The sequence below is a fragment of the Arachis ipaensis genome, chromosome B1, assembly GCF_059453495.1.
Source record: "Arachis ipaensis isolate K30076 ecotype BB chromosome B1, ASM5945349v1, whole genome shotgun sequence".
Taxonomy (NCBI): Eukaryota; Viridiplantae; Streptophyta; class Magnoliopsida; order Fabales; family Fabaceae; genus Arachis; species Arachis ipaensis.
The window spans coordinates 24,458,381-24,476,068 of NC_142436.1; the positions used below are offsets into that span (position 1 = coordinate 24,458,381).

At 39.6% G+C, this 17,688-nt stretch overlaps 1 non-coding gene across 1 annotated transcript; it reads right to left on the reverse strand.

Moving 5' to 3' along the window:
* Positions 1 to 373: 373 nt before the first annotated feature.
* On the reverse strand, positions 374 to 481 carry LOC148575989 (small nucleolar RNA R71). Its single transcript, XR_015903189.1, has one exon. It is a non-coding gene; the product is annotated as a small nucleolar RNA R71 (small nucleolar RNA).
* Positions 482 to 17,688: the final 17,207 nt, after the last annotated feature.

The window sequence follows — 17,688 nt, forward strand, 5'->3', positions numbered from 1 at the left end:
TGTAAGGAAGATGCTTGATGACTTTACTGCACCTAATTCCAATTTACATGGAAGAAGCATCTCCATTCCTGCCATTGGAGCAAACAACTTTGAGCTGAAACCTCAATTAGTTTCTCTGATGCAGCAGAACTGCAAGTTTCATGGACATCCATCTGAAGATCCTTTTCAGTTCTTAACTGAATTCTTGCAGATATGTGATACTGTTAAGACTAATGGAGTAGATCCTGAAGTCTACAGGCTCATGCTTTTCCTTTTTGCTGTAAGAGACAGAGCTAGATTATGGTTGGATTCTCAACCCAAAGACAGCCTGAACTCTTGGGATAAGCTGGTCACGGCTTTCTTAGCCAAGTACTTTCCTCCTCAAAAGCTGAGCAAGCTTAGAGCTGATGTTCAAACCTTCAGACAGAAAGAAGGTGAATCCCTCTATGAAGCTTGGGAAAGATACAAACAGTTGACCAAAAAGTGTCCTTCTGACATGCTTTCAGAATGGACCATCCTGGATATATTCTATGATGGTTTATCTGAGCTATCAAAGATGTCACTGGACACTTCTGCAGGTGGATCCATTCACCTAAAGAAAATGCCTGCAGAAACTCAAGAACTCATTGACATGGTTGCTAATAACCAGTTCATGTACACTTCTGAAAGAAATCCTGTGAGTAATGGGACGCCTATGAAGAAGGGAGTTCTTGAAGTTGATACTCTGAATGCCATATTGGCTCAGAATAAAATATTGACTCAGCAAGTCAATATGATCTCTCAGAGTCTGCATGGAATGCAAGCTGCATCCAACAGTACTCAAGAGGCTTCTCATGAAGAAGAAGCTTATGATCCTGAGAACCCTGCAATAGCAGAGGTGAATTACTTAGGTGAACCTTATGGAAACACCTATAACTCATCATGGAGAAATCATCCAAATTTCTCATGGAAGGATCAAAAGCCTCAACAAGGCTTTAATAATGGTGGAAGAAACAGGTTTAACAATAATAAACCTTTTCCATCATCCACTCAGCAACAGACAGAGAACTCTGAACAAAATACTTCTAATTTAGCAAACTTAGTCTCTGATCTGTCTAAGGCCACTGTGAGTTTCATGAATGAAACAAGGTCTTCCATTAGAAATTTGGAAGCACAAGTGGGCCAGCTGAGTAAGAGGATCACTGAAATCCCTCCTAGTACTCTCCCAAGAAATACAGAAGAGAATCCAAAAGGAGAGTGCAAGGCCATTGACATAAGTACCATGGCCGAACCCAAAGAAGGAGAGGAGGACGTGAATCCCAAGGAGGAAGACCTCCTGGGACGTCCAGTGATCAATAAGGAGCTTCTCTCTGAGGAAACAAAGGACTCTAAGGCTCATCTAAAGACCATAGAGATTCCATTGAACCTCCTTATGCCCTTCATGAGCTCTGATGAGAATTCCTCTTCTGAAGAGAATGAGGATGTTACTGAAGAGCAAACTGCCAAGTTTCTTGGTGCAATCATGAAGCTGAATGCCAAATTATTTGGCATTGATACTTGGGAAGTTGAACCTCCCTTGTTCATCAATGAACTAAGTGATCTGGATCAACTGACATTGCCTCAGAAGAGACAGGATCCTGGAAAGTTCATAATACCTTGTGCCATAGGCACCATGATCTTTAAGGCTCTGTGTGACCTTGGTTCAGGGATAAACCTCATGCCCCTCTCTGTAATAGAGAAACTAGGAATCTATGGGGTGCAAGCTGCTAAAATTTCATTAGAGATGGCAGACAGTTCAAGAAAACAGGCTTATGGACAAGTAGAGGACGTGTTAGTAAAGGTTGAAGGTCTTTACATCCTTGCTGATTTTATAGTCCTGGATACTGGAAAGGAAGAGGATGAATCCATCATCTTAGGAAGACCTTTCCTGGCCACAGCAAGAGCTGTGATTGATGTTGACAGAGGTGAACTAGTCCTTCAATGGAATGAGGACTCCCTTGTGTTTAAAACTCAAGGATCTCCCTCTGCAACCATGGAGAGGAAGCATGAAAAGCTTCTCTCAAAGTAGAGTCAACCCAAGCCCCCACAGTCAAACTCTAAGTTTGGTGTTGGAGAGTTTCAACAATGCTCTGAACATCTGTAAGGCTCCATGAGAGCCCACTGTCAAGCTATTGACATTAAAGAAGCGCTTGTTGGGAGGCAACCCAATGTTTATTTATCTAATTTTTATCTTCATTGTTTTTCATGTCTTTATAGGTTCATGATCATGTGGAGTCACAAAATAAATAGAAAAATTGAAAACAGAATCAAAAACAGCAGAAGAAAAATCTCACCCTGGAGGAGCATCTGTTTGGCGTTCAACGCCAGAATAGAGCATGGTTCTGGCGCTGAACGCCCAAAATGGGCAGCTTCTGGGCGCTGAACGCCAGAACAGGCATGGTTCTGGCGTCCAACGCCAGAAATGGCACACAAATGGGCGTTGAACGCCTAAAATGGCCACCAACCTGGCGCTGAACGCCCAGAGTTGTGTGCAAGGGCATTTTACATGCCTAAATTGGTGCAGGGATGTAAATGCCTTGACACCTCAGGATCTGTGGACCCCACAGGATCATCTCAGGATCTGTGGACCCCACAGGATCCCCACCTACCTCATCATCTCTCTTTCCATTCATGATCATCCCTTCTGTTTTCCATTGACCACTCACATCCATACACCCACTACCTTCAAAATTCAACATCTCTCTCCCACCCAATCCCACCCATATGGCCGAATACACACTCCCATCCATCTCCTCCATATCTTCTTCTTATTCTTCTATTCTTTCTTCTTTTGCTCGAGGGCGAGCAACATTCTAAGTTTGGTGTGGTAAAAGCATAGCTTTTTTGTTTTTTCCATAACCATTGATGGCACCTAAGGCCAGAGAAACCTCTAGAAAGAGGAAAGGGAAGACAAAAGCTTCCATCAAGGGTCTATAGCTCAGTGGTAGAACATTTGACTGCAAATCAAGAGATCCCTGAGATACCTCAGGGGATACATTTTCTTCCACACAATTATTGGAAGCAACTAAGGGTGGAACATCAAGAGCACTCCATCATCCTTCATGAAATCAGAGAAGATCTAAAAGTAATGAAGGAGGAGCAACAAAGACAAGGAAGAGACATAGAAGAGCTCAAGGACATCATTGGTTCCTCAAGAAGGAAACGCCACCATCACTAAGGTGGATTCATTCCTTGTTCTTATTTCTTCTATTTTTCGTTTTCTATGTTATGTGCTTATCTATGTTTGTGTCTTCATTACATGATCATTAGTAGTTAGTAACTATGTCTTAAAGTTATGAATGTCCTATGAATCCATCACCTCTCTTAAATGAAAAAATGTTTTAATTCAAAAGAACAAGAAGTACATGAGTTTCGAATTTATCCTTGAACTTAGCTTAATTATATTGATGTGGTGACAATGCTTCTTGTTTTCTGAATGTATGCTTGAACAGTGCATATGTCTTTTGAAGTTGTTGTTTAAGAATGTTAAATATGTTGGCTCTTGAAAGAATGATGACTAGGAGACATGTTACTTGATAATCTGAAAAATCATAAAAAATGATTCTTGAAGCAAGAAAAAGCAGCAAAGAACAAAGCTTGCAGAAAAAAAAAATAGGCGAAAAAAAAAATAGAAAGAAAAAGAAAAAGCAAGCAGAAAAAGCCAAAAGCTCTTAAAACCAAGAGACAAGAGCAAAAAGCCAATAACCCTTAAAACCAAAAGGCAAGGGCAAATAAAAAGGATCCCAAGGCTTTGAGCATCAGTGGATAGGAGGGCCTAAAGGAATAAAATCCTGGTCTAAGCGGCTAAATCAAGCTGTCCCTAACCATGTGCTTGTGGCATGTAGGTGTCAAGTGAAAACTTGAGACTGAGCGGTTAAAGTCAAGGTCCAAAGCAAAAAAAGAGTGTGCTTAAGAACCCTGGACACCTCTAATTGGGGACTTTAGCAAAGCTGAGTCACAATCTGAAAAGGTTCACCCAATTATGTGTCTGTGGCATTTATGTATCCGGTGGTAATACTGGAAAACAAAGTGCTTAGGGCCACGGCCAAGACTCATAAAGAAGCTGTGTTCAAGAATCATCACACTGAACTAGGAGAGTCAATAACACTATCTGAACTCTGAGTTCCTATAGATGCCAATCATTCTGAACCTCCATGGATAAAGTGAGATGCCAAAACTATTCAAGAGGCAAAAAGCTATAAGTCCCGCTCATATGATTGAAGCTATGTTTCATTGATAGTTTGGAATTTATAATATATTCTCTTCTTTTTATCCTATTTGATTTTCAGTTGCTTGGGGACAAGCAACAATTTAAGTTTGGTGTTGTGATGAGCGGATAATTTATACGCTTTTTGACATTGTTTTTAGTATGTTTTTAGTAGGATCTAGTTACTTTTAGGGATGGATTCATTAGTTTTTATGTTAAATTCACATTTCTGGACTTTACTATGAGTTTGTATGTTTTTCTGTAATTTTAGGTATTTTCTGGCTAAAATTGAGGGACTTGAGCAGAAATCAGATTCATAGGTTGAAGAAGGATTGCTGATGCTGTTGGATTCTGACCTCCCTGCACTCAAAGTAGATTTTCTGGAGCTACAGAACTCGAAATGGCGCGCTTCCAAATGAGTTGGAAAGTAGACATTCAGGGCTTTCTAGCAATATATAATAGTCCATAGTTTGGCCAAGAATAGACGACGTAAACTGACGTTCAACGCCAGCTTTCTGCCCAAATCTGGCGTCCAGCGCCAAAAAAGGATCCAAAACCAGAGTTGAACGCCCAAACTGGCACAAATACTGGCGTTCAACTCCAAGAAGGACCTCTACACGTGCAGCACTCAAGCTCAGCCCAAGCACACACCAAGTGGGCCCCGGAAGTGGATTTATGCATAAATTACTTACTTCTGTAAATCCTAGTAGCTAGTTTATTATAAATAGGACCTTTTACTAATTGTATTAGACATCTTTGATCAGTTGTATGATATCTTATATCACGTTTGAGGGCTGGCCTCTCGGCCATGCCTGGACTTTTCACTTATGTATTTTCAACGGTAGAGTTTCTGCACTCCATAGATTAAGGTGTGGAGCTCTGCTGTTCCTCAAAGATTAATGCAAAGTACTACTGTTTTCTATTCAATTCATCTTATTTCGCTTCTAAGATATTCATTCGCACTTCAACCTGAATGTGATGAACGTGACAATCATCATCATTCCCTATGAACGTGTGCCTGACAACCACTTCCGTTCTACCTTCGACTGAATGAGTATCTCTTAGATCTCCTAACCAGAATCTTCGTGGTGTAAGCTAGAATGATGGCGGCATTCAAGAGAATCCGGAAAGTCTAAACCTTGTCTGTGGTATTCCGAGTAGGATTCAATGATTGAATGACTGTGACGAGCTCCAAACTCGCGATTGCAGGGCGTTAGTGACAGACGCAAAAGGATAGTAAATCCTATTCCAGCATGATCGAGAACCGACAGATGAATAGCCGTGCCGTGACAGGGTGCGTTGACCATTTTCACTGAGAGGATAAGATGAAGCCATTGACAAGGGTGATGCCTCCAGACGATTAGCCGTGCCGTGACAGGGCATTGGATCATTTTCCCGAGAGATGACCGAAAGTAGCCATTGACAGTGGTGATGTATCACATAAAGCCAGCCATGGAAAGGAGTAAGACTGATTGGATGAAGATAGCAGGAAAGCAGAGGTTCAGAGGAACGAAAGCATCTCTATTCGCTTATCTGAAACTCTCACCAATGATTTACATAAGTATTTCTATCCCTTCTTTTACTATATTAATTTCGAAAACACCATTATCAATTTATATCCGCCTAACTGAGATTTACAAGGTGACCATAGCTTGCTTCATACCAACAATCTCCGTGGGATTCGACCCTTACTCACGTAAGGTATTACTTGGACGACCCAGTGCACTTGCTGGTCAGTTACACGGAGTTGTGAACCGTGGTCTTGGCATCATGTTTTTGGCGCCATTACCAGGGAAAAAAAGAGCGATGAATTTTACATACTTAAAGTGTAATCACGACTCCGCGTACCAGCATACTACTCATTTTATTATTATTATTTGTCTTTGAAGAAAATGGCAAGGATATATAATGAAGATGTATGCCTTGCGGATATTGCAAGTTCGCACACCATTCTCAAAAGTGATATATATTTTACCCATCTTGTGCCAAAAGAGGAATATGTTAATACTATTATTGGCTCAGACAATGTGATAGAAGGCTCCGGAAGAACTATAATTTTATTTCCTGGAGGAACAAAATTTATAATAAATAATGCACTATTATCTACCAAGTCCCTGAGGAACTTGTTGAGTTTTAAAGATATTCGCCAAAATGGATATCATGTTGAGACAATGAATGAGGGAAATTATGAGTATTTATATATCACAACTCATGATTCAAATAAGAAAGTTATATTAGAAAAATTACCTTCACTTTCATATGGGTTATATTACACCAAGATTAGTGCAATTGAATCACATGCCATTGTAAACCAGAAGTTTATTAGCCCAAATGAATTCATAACTTGGCACAACCGATTGGGTCATCCGAGAACAACCATGATGCGGAGAATTATTGAAAACTCCCATGGACATTCACTAAAGAACCAGAAGATTCTTAAATCTAGTGAATTTTGTTGTGCTGCATGTTCTCAGGGAAAGTTAATTTTAAGGCCATCACTAGTAAAGATTGGATTTGAGTCCCCTGAATTCATAGAAATGATTCAAGGTGATATATGTGGACCTATTCATCCACCACGTGGATCTTTTAGATATTTTATGGTCCTGATAGACGCATCTTCGAGATGGTCACATGTGTGCTTATTGTCTTCTCGCAACCTGGTGTTTGCGAGATTACTAGCTCAAATTATTCGATTAAAAGCACAATTTCCAGAAAATCCAATCAAAGCAATTTGTCTTGATAATGCTGGTGAATTTACTTCCCAAGCTTTTGATGCTTATTGTATGGCTAATGGAATAAGTGTTGAACATCCAGTAGCTTATGTTCACACACAAAATGGGTTAGCAGAATCACTTATTAAGCGCCTCCAATTAATTGCTAGACCCTTGCTTATGAGAACAAATCTCCCAACCTCGGTTTGGGGCATGCTATTTTACATGCCACAGCACTTATTCGATTGAGGACAATGAGTTACCATCAGTTCTCTCCTATGCAATTAGCTTTTGGCCAGCAGCCAAATATTTCCCATTTAAGAATATTCGGGTGTGCGATATATGTTCCCATTGCACCACCTAATCGCACCAAAATGGGATCCCAAAAAAAATTAGGAATATATGTTGGATATGATTCTCCCTCTATAGTGAGGTATCTTGAGAAACAAATGGGAGATGTATTTAAAGCCCGATTTGCGGATTGTCATTTTGATGAATCAAAATTTTCAACATTCGGGGGGAGAGAATAAGCTTCCTGAAAAGGAACTTAATTGGAATGCATCATCCTTGATGCATTTAGATCCTCGATCAGGGCAATGTGAACTAGAAGTTCAAAAGATTATACATTTGCAAAGAATAGCAAATGAATTGCCTGATGCATTTTCCGATACAAAGAGGATAACCAAATCTTATATACCAGTGAAAAATGCCCCAATTTGAATTGATGTCCCACTAGGACAAGTAGCCACTGAAACAAATTCACGCCAGAAGCGTGGCAGGCCTGTCGGTTCCAAAGACAAAAATCCTCGAAAAAGAAAAGAGGTAAATACGATTCCTGTTGAAAAAGACATAGTAAAGACATCTGCAGTTGTCCAAAATTCTGATATAGTTTTAATGCCAGAAGACGTTCAGGTACCTGAAAATTGTGAAAATGACGAGATCTCGATAAATTATGTCTTTACAGGAGAGAAATGGGACCGAAATAAGACAATTATCAACGAAATATTTGCATATAATGTGGCATTAAATATCATGCATGAAAGTAAGGATCTTGAGCCAAGATCAGTCGAAGAATGTCGACAAAGAAATGATTGGCCAAAATGGGAAGAAGGCATGAAGGCTGAATTAGACTCACTTGCAAAACGTGAAGTCCTTGGACCTGTAGTCCGTACACTAGAAGATGTAAAACCTGTTGGATACAGGTGGGTATTTGTGAGAAAACGAAATGAGAAAAATGAAGTTGTGCGCTACAAAGCCCGTCTTATGGCACAAGATTTTTCACAAAGGCCCGGTATAGATTATGAAGAAACGTATTCCCCTGTAGTGGATGCGATAACATTGCATTATTTGGTCAGTTTATCTGCATATTATAAACTGCATATGCATTTAATGGATGTGGTAACAGCCTATTTATACGGCTCATTAGATCGTGATATCTATATGAAAGTTCCTGAAGGACTGAAGATATCTAAACCATCTAATGAATATTCGCAGGGGTTATACTCAGTTAAATTGCAAAGATTTTTATATGGTCTGAAGCAATCTGGACGAATGTGGTTAATCGTCTTACTGAGTATCTGGCCAAAAATAGATTCAAGAATGATGATATATGTCCATATGTTCTGCATCTGGATTCATTATAATTGCTGTGTATGTTGATGATTTAAATATCATTAGAACTCCTGAAGAGATTCCAACAATTATAAAAACTCTAAAAGAAGAGTTTGAGATGAAAGATCTTGGAAAGACTAAATTTTGTCTCAGCCTGCAGATCGAGCATACAAAAAATGGGATCTTTATTCATCAAACGACATACACAGAAAGGATCTTGAAAAGATTTTATATGGATAAGTCACATCCCTTGAGTACCCCGATGATCGTAAGATCTTTGGATGTGGAAAAGGATCAATTCCGTTCTAAAGAAGAGAATGAAGATATCCTTGGTCCTGAAGTACCATATCTTAGTGCCATTGGAACGCTAATATATGTTGCTAATAATACACGACCCGATATATCATTTACTGTGAATTTACTAGCAAGATATAGTTCCTCCCCAACCAGAAGACATTGGAGTGGAGTCAAACAAATCTTTCGATATCTTCAGGGAACGGTTGACATGGGATTGTTTTATCCCTATGGATCCAAGTCACAATTAGTTGGCTATGCAGATGCAGGATATTTTTTTGATCCACATAAAGGGAGATCTCAAACAGGATACCTATTCACATATGGTGGTACAGCTATATCATGGAGGTCCACGAAACAGACAATTGCAGCAACATCCTCTAATCATGCTGAAATACTAGCAATACATGAAGCTAGTCGCGAGTGTTTTTGCCTGAGGAGTTTGATCCAATATATCCTGTCATCATGTGGACTGATTGATCATAAGATAGCTCCAACTATCCTGTTTGAAGATAATACAGCATGCATTGCTCAACTTAAGGGTGGATACATCAAAGGTGATAGAACAAAGCATATTTCTCCCAAATTCTTCTTCACTCATGATCTTCAAAATCAATGGACAATTGATGTCCAACAGATCCGCTCAAGTGATAATCTAGCAAATTTATACACAAAGTCACTCCTAAAATCCTCCGTTGAAAGACTGGTACATGAGATTGGGATGCGCCAATTTCGAGACATTAAATGATATCGACAAGAGGGGAGACTGTACTCTTTTTTCCTTGGTCAGGTTTTTTTCCATTGGGTTTTTCTTGACAAGGTTTTTAATGAGACAGTCTCCATCACAAAGGATTTTGTACTCTTTTTCCTTCACTAAAGTTTTTTTTCCATTGGGTTTTTTTTTAGTAAGGTTTTAACGAGGCATAATCATAAATGGTCATCCAAGGGGAGTGTTGAGATAAGAATGTGAGATGGATGCCCATTAAAGATATGGGCGGCTGAAGTTTTCAAGAGAGAAATTTGAAGACCAACCTTTAATAAAGGTTGAATTTGTACTGCTATAAATAAGGCTTCATAGCCTTACGTACAACACATAACAAGAGTAATAAAACATTTCCTTCTCTCTCTTTTACTATAATATTTTTCACTTTATACAGTACTAATAAACTCTCTCTCTTTTATCTCTGTGCTTTTAAGCTACAATATTTATAATATTAGCAAATAGATAAACTACTTATATTATAGTGAGATAAGAGCATATTTATATTTCTCTATTTTATATTTATTTTTCTTCCTTATTTATTTATTTTATAACACATTGCACTTTTTTGGAGTTCAAGAACAGGAATCGATTTGAGAGATTTTTTCTTTTAACAGAATGCACTTTGTCGTTTGAAATAATAATCAGGAGTCAAATTAAGTGTTTACTCTTTTCATTTTTGGCATGAAATTGCATTTAACTCTATGTTTAATGTATTATAAGAATTTTCTTCCATTTTTAAATTACAATTTCCCTAGCTATTAGCTTTAATCCGACCCACTCATAAATATGTCTGATCAGTTGAAATAAAATTTTATTTTTAATCCTAAACAACATTTATTTAACATTTAAAATGTTATGATTTTCTCCCTGTGATTTTTATCTAAATTTTATTTACGATGAATAAACTATCTCAATATTTAAAAATAAAAAAGATAAAAATTATCTCAAATTTAGGTGAAGGATTATATATATTTTTTAGTTTTTTATGGTATTAGATTCGTCACTTGCCAATAAATTATATTATTATATAAATAAATTAATAAACTAACTATTAGATCAATTTAAATTAATTGAATTGATATTATTATATATAAAAAATAAATTAAGTGATTAATTCAATTTAAAAAATCATTATATATAGTTTCTTAAAATTTTAATGTAAATCACGCAATAAACTTCAGACTTCATAAAATTTGGAAAACTCGTATAAATATTATAATCCTTTTTTTTACCTCAAATATTATATTACTATTTGATTTTTTTTTCATAATATGCTATTTGTTTTTTTAAAATCTTATAATACCTTTTAAAATCTTATAATACCTTTTGATATAATACCTTTTGATATGATATTATATGATATTATATGCTAGTTATTCATACCTGACCCAAGCAAATTAGAGTCAGGCTCAATAAATATGAAAGGTCCATTGACAAAGGTGAACCTACCATAAACCCGACCTTTTTAAAGAGGTCGGATAAAAACATAAAGGTCAAGTTTTATTTGACTAAACAAGTAACTGCGTCTTTAAGTCTTTCTACCTGACTCTACCTCATTTAGAAGGTAGATCCCAACAAACTCCCAAGATAAATGGAACGCTTATCTATCAGAGAAGATAGAATTACTCTAACAAAGGTGGTTACCGACTCTACTATAAATACACTGGCACTCCCAGGTATAGTTCACGTTCTACTCTACTAAAAATCTGGCTAAAGCCCTCGCTAACCTAAGCATCGGAGTCTCTTGCAGATACCACCCCCCTCCCCCACCTCCTTACGAGGAACTTGAACAGGTGGCACCTCGGCACCAAAGAGGTCGGACGTTGCCACACAAAGGAATCTAAATTTCACGTTCAGGCCCAAATCAATGTTCCAGGTAACCCTCGGAACATTGGCGCCGTTGCCGGGGACTTGGGATTCACCGTTTGATAAATGACAGACGATGAGCGCAGGGACGGCTATACGGCATCTAAGTCTGAACCAAAGGGTCACCCAGAAAATCAAGCCCTCCTGCTTCCACCTCTACCACAACACCACGACCCCAGCGGGGAAGAGACCTCAGGAAATCCCTAAACAAGGAGGATCCAATCGGAGATCCACCATCCTGAAGCTAAGAATCAATCCCATACGACTGAGATTCTGGATCTCATTCATGGTCAAGGGAATCGGCTACAACAGCTCAAATATGAGGCTGAACGACAACAGGAAGTCGAGCAAGAATCACGAAAGGAGGTAAGACGACGAAAGAAATTGGAAGATAAGTTACGGAAACTAGAAGTCGACATACGAAGAAGGGACACTCAGACGGAGCGTGATGAAAGCCCCTTTGTAACACCCTAACTACCAAAGCTCACGCTTCCGGCTGCGCAACTCTGATAGCTCGGACATTACGACGACTTTTATACTATTTAATACTAAAATATGAGCCTGTTTGAAACTTTAAACCGCAATGCCGCTCTCAAAAATACTTTCGTTATACAACATACATCCGTACATACAATACACTTTCAAAAACTCATAAAGATTACATCCATATGTATATACATATACATATATAAATAATATTACAAGCATTACCCAATACAATTCCTATCCCTCTTACAGAATATATTAAGATAAAGGCGAGGGTACAATAAACCATAACTAAAACAAATCAGAGCATCACAACAACAATTAAATAAGCTCTTCGTAACTTCTGCGCCCATATCCTGAAAGGGAAAAAATGTAGGGGGGTGAGAACATCATCCTCGAAAGGGTTCTCAGTAGAGGGTTTTTGGGAATTACCGTAATAGGATACGTGAAGATAAACAGTATCAGTGATTAATAACCGTCTTATGCCTCTTTTCAAAAACAACGGTTTACAATAAAAGTAAAGTCGGAAATCTTTTCTAAAAGAGGAACCGTTCAATTCTCAAAAACCCAAAAGTCTTTCAAAAAGGTTTAACCATGCTGAACCAAATAGTCTTTCACATTTTTTTCCAAATCAGAAACACAAACTCGAAACCAACCATCGGTCCATCTCAATCCATCCACGGTCATAGGCCCAAACAATCCAACCATCAACCAAATCACCACAATCCAACAGAGTCCCAGTAGCAAACACAAATAGAAAGATGCAAGCACAAACAAACATTTATTGCAAGTAGAACAATTAGCAATTAATCACATAGGCACACCAAGTATAATATGCACACCCAAACAATGTCACATAGATGCATATGATGCATGCCTGTCCCTAGTGGCTGATGATATCATCTGCCGGTTATATAGCCAACCCGACACGTCCTGGTAGCTAACCATGGATAGAAACACCCCTCGCGGAGCAAGTAGGTTTGAGCTACAACCCCATTGCTACTACCCGCTCAACCCAGAGCCAGTGGAACAACCACTACTGCGGCTACTACCCAGGCGGGTGTTTAAAAGCTCAACCTGGAGCGAGTGGAATCACCACTACTACCGCTACTACCCAGGCGTCACAATCTCTGACCTGGAGCAAGTGGGACGAACCACAACCCTTGCTACTACCCAGGTATCTCAAGCATATATTCATTCAGTCCCAGCCATGGATCAACATCCATCTCAGCCATCCGGCTTAAATTCATAATTCATAGTCGGCCATACGGCCCATAACTCATTCGGCAATCAGCCATAAATCAATATCATACATAGCCATTCCGGCTCACGGTTCAATCCAGAACCAGCCAATGTTCATAATCATACACAGCCATTCTGGCCCATAACAAAACAGCACTTCCACCATTCAACATCATTAAACTCATAAAATCGGCATTTAAGCCATAAATCACTTTTTCTCAATTCATTTCACTTTGAAATCAAGTTTCAACTCTTTTCAGCCTTGGCTTCAGAAATCTCATTTCTCAAATCATCTCAGGCTCATAAGCCAAGTTTACTCAAAGTGAGTTCCCTTTTTAAAACAAAGCCACTCTCGGCATTCTCTTTCCAAAACTTCCAAAACCATGGCAAGTTAAGGATTTATTTCAAAGTATTCAAAATCACCCATACAACAATGGGATTTTATAACAAGAGTTTCTCGGCAGAGTCCCAAGTCCTTAGGGGAGAATAACATAACTCATTTCGCCAAGTTCATTTAAATTCATTAAAAACATTGGCTTCCTGATTTGAGTAATAAAATAGGATCTAAGCCAAATCGAGTCACGTAATCATTTACTTCTTTCAAAGCCGTTTCCTTTACTTAGGCAAAACCAACTTCAACCCCCATGATAAATTCTAAAGCGTTTCAACTGTTCAAAATTGCCTTAGTCTTGCAAGAATTCAGAATTCAAAAAGTACTTAAAACCTTTCTCAAAACATTTCAAAATGAAACTTGTCATTAGACATTCAAGTTCTTTCAAAGTCATTGAAATCTCTTTAATTGAAACCCCCAAGTCAAATTCGAAGGCTTAAACCCTTTTCACATTCAAATAGCTTTAAAACACAAATTTCATCTAAATAACTTTCTCCTGAAAGAGATACAATGCCTTTCTTAAGAAGCAAGACTAAGTCACAATTTCCATCTTTACTAACCCATTTCGAAAGCATGAATCATACTTTTCTTGATAATTCAAATAAAATAGTAGAAATCTTTAACTCATCATTTGCCAGACAACATTTCAATAAAGACTCAGATTTTATAGAAATTTCGGCAGCACCTCCCCTAAAACTTGGACTTTGCCACCCGGTTCGGGTCCAAACTAAACCGTTTCACAATCCTTTTCAACAGCCCAGTTTCCAAAATCAGTTCAAGGCAAGCCAAAATCCAACAGTCATCTCAATTCCATATTTCAAGAAAACCGTTTCAACATCAAATCATAATCAGCCGAATAAACTCATTTCTAAAGCTTTAAAGAAAAGGTTCAGCAACAATCATTTATCAAAAGCCAGATCATTTAAAGCCAGCCAGGCTGAAATCAAGAGTGTATTCTATTTTACACATTCTCAAGAAAATCCATTCAACTCAAATCAATCCCCAACGGATTCAACTCGATCTCAAAGCTTTAAAAGAATCAATATCAAAAGCATTTCGTTTCACAAAGCCACACAACAGTCGAGTTAAACCAACACCCATAATCATACAAAACAACCAAACCATACATAGGACTGATACAATCACCAAATACACATCCTCACATCAGTACCCATATGTAATAATTCCAATATACAAAATATAGTTTTCGGAAAGCGCCCCTACCTCAAAACGCAAATCCATAATCCAAACGCCTCACAGAGTCCTTTCCGCCTCAACCCGAACTGACGGCAACCAAAACCTCAGCTCCCAGTCACGTTCGCAATAACCATAGCAACACTAATCGCAACATACAATAATCAGGACTCGACCCCACGTTATCAAAACTCGTATTCATTAACCGTACACAACAGAATACTAACGCGAGGCTCTCGAAATAGGAATACTTACTGAAACTAAGAACGGCTGAACCGGACCGCAGTGCCCTCTGAACCGGTTGGACGGTGGCCCCGGCAGCCACGTCCAGCGGCTGCGGCGACCCGACTCCGGCAACGGTGACTGAAACCAACATGCCGCAACAATAAAACTCCAGAATCTCACAAGAAACGAAAACCAAATTCGAAACCCTTACCGGCATTGGATCTCGACGGCGGCAGAGGCGTTTTCCGGCGACGGCAGTGGGGGTCTCAAGTGGCAGAGACGGCCAGAAGCTCCGGTGTGGTTCCGGCAGCCACAACCACTTCTCCGGCAGCCATAAACACAGAGGCGCAACTCCCCTTTCCAATAGCGTCACCTGTGGCGGTGGCCGGTGCAGCAGTGACATTTTCCGGCGGCAGAGGCTTACCGGCGCACCCCATGAGCAGCGACAAGGTTCCCAACAGCAGCTGGGCTTCACGGTGGCAGAGTAGGCACGACTGGCAACAGCGCGGCTGGAGGTCACGGCGCGTACGACGGCGACGCGGATGGACTCCGACGTGGTGGTTGGACCTCAGCTCGGTCTCAGATCTTTTCTCTCCTTCGCGCGTCTCCCTTGCTCTCAGCCTGGCTCGGCGACTCGCGGATGGACCGAATGACGGCGGTACGGGGACGGTGGTGCGACGGCGAGACGTGGGTCGACGGTAGGGAGCGGCGGCACGTTCTCTCCTCTCTTCCCTTGCGTGACAGCCCTCAAGGCGTGGCACGACGACGCGGTGAGATGGGACGGCAGCGTTGAGCAGGACGACGGCGCGATGGCGGGTTCGACGGTGACCATTTGAGCGGTGGCTTCCTCACTCTCCTCTGCCGCACTCAGCCTCTCTCTCTCTCTCTGCTTTAGCTTCTTTCTTTCATGGAAATCAAAGGAAACTGTGTATTGCCGCTGCTTGTTAGAAAGGAGGGCTGTAGCAGTTTGGGGAAACCGGGTCAGGGGAACCGGGTAGGGTTTTTAGGGTTAGGGTAAAATTGGGTTCAATGGTAATTTTGTAATTTCAAATAAAAGTAGAGGTAACATAGTAATTAGGAACAAATTTTAATCCAACAAAATTAATGTATAGAAATACTATTTGCTCCTCAATTTCACACTTTATTTTCAATAAAATGTCCAATCCAAAATTTAGAAATAATATAATTAATTTCTCTATTTTCTAAAAGAGCAATATCAATATATTAAAATATTGATTATTTAGTCCATATCATATAAAATCCTTATTATTTCATAACTATCAACTTTATAATTTAAATATAGAAAATAACTCAATAATTATAAAATTGGATAATAATCATAACTCGTCTCAAATCCAATAAATCAAAAATTGCCTTAATTATCTCTGATAAAATAATTTCTAAAATTAAGGCTATAAATAACTATATGATTTGAGACTTGGTCATAATAAGACTTCTCAAAAGTTCTGGGTCTTACACCCTTAGGAGGACAGGATCCGTTCACAGAAGAGATCATGAGGGCTAAAGTTCCTAGGAACTTCAAATCACCCGACATGGATCTCTACGATGGAACGTCCGACCCAAGTCACCACCTCAGCAACATCAGAAGCAGAATGTATCTGGCTGATGCTTCTGATGTAACTCGTTGCAAGGCCTTCCCAACTACTTTAACAAAGGTTGCAACGAAGTGGTTTGATGGCCTGCCCATCAGGTTGGTCATTAGTTTTGACGATCTAGCCAGAAAATTTCTAACCAGATTCTCCATTCAAAAAGACAAAATGAAGCACGCCCCAAGCCTGCTAGGAGTAAAGCAAGAGGTCGGGGGAAAGTCTTCGTGATTATATGGAAAGATTCAATAAAGCCGGCCTAGAAATCCAAAACCTACCAACCGAACCGATAATCATGGGTTTGGTCAATGGCCTAAAAGAAGGACCGTTCTCCTAGTCAATATCTAAATGACATCCGTTTTCTTTGAATGAAGTACAAGAAAGGGCAGAAAAATACATCAACATAGAAGAAAATTCCAGACTTAGAGAACCTCCCCTGCGAGCTAACTTGCCTTACTACCAAAGTCGGGACAAGGAAAGGGAACCCAAAAAGAAGGAGGAGCAAAGCGCCGAAAAGCCTCGAAAGTAACACAACTACACCCCTCTACGAGTTTCCCTAGTCGATGTTTACAGGGAGATATGCCACACGGAGAAGCTTTCGCCTCCTCGTCCGATTAAGCATAAGAAAGCTGGAAGTCGGACTAAATATTGTGAGTATCACAAACTATACAGGAACTCCACTAATGAATGCTATGATCTCAAGAATGTCATTGAAAAGTTAGCTAGGAAAGGCTGACTTGATAAATACCTGGCAAACAGGTCGGACGACCCGAGAAAGAGAAGAAGGGATGAAGAAGGAGGACGCCAGAACGCCCTCCTCACGCCCCTGAACGACATATACATATGATAAATGGTGGATTCGCGGGAGGAGGAATATCAAAATCCTCGCAAAAAAGACACCTCAAGGAAGTATATCAAGTCGGATAGGACGATCGATCACCCGATTTACCCACCATCTCCTTCACCAAAGAAGATGCTCAAGGAATAATACCAGGCACGATGACCCAGTGGTAATAATTATGATCCTAGCAAACGCTAACTTACACCAGACCTTGGTAGATCAAGGTAGCTCGGCGGATATCTTGTTCAAGGCT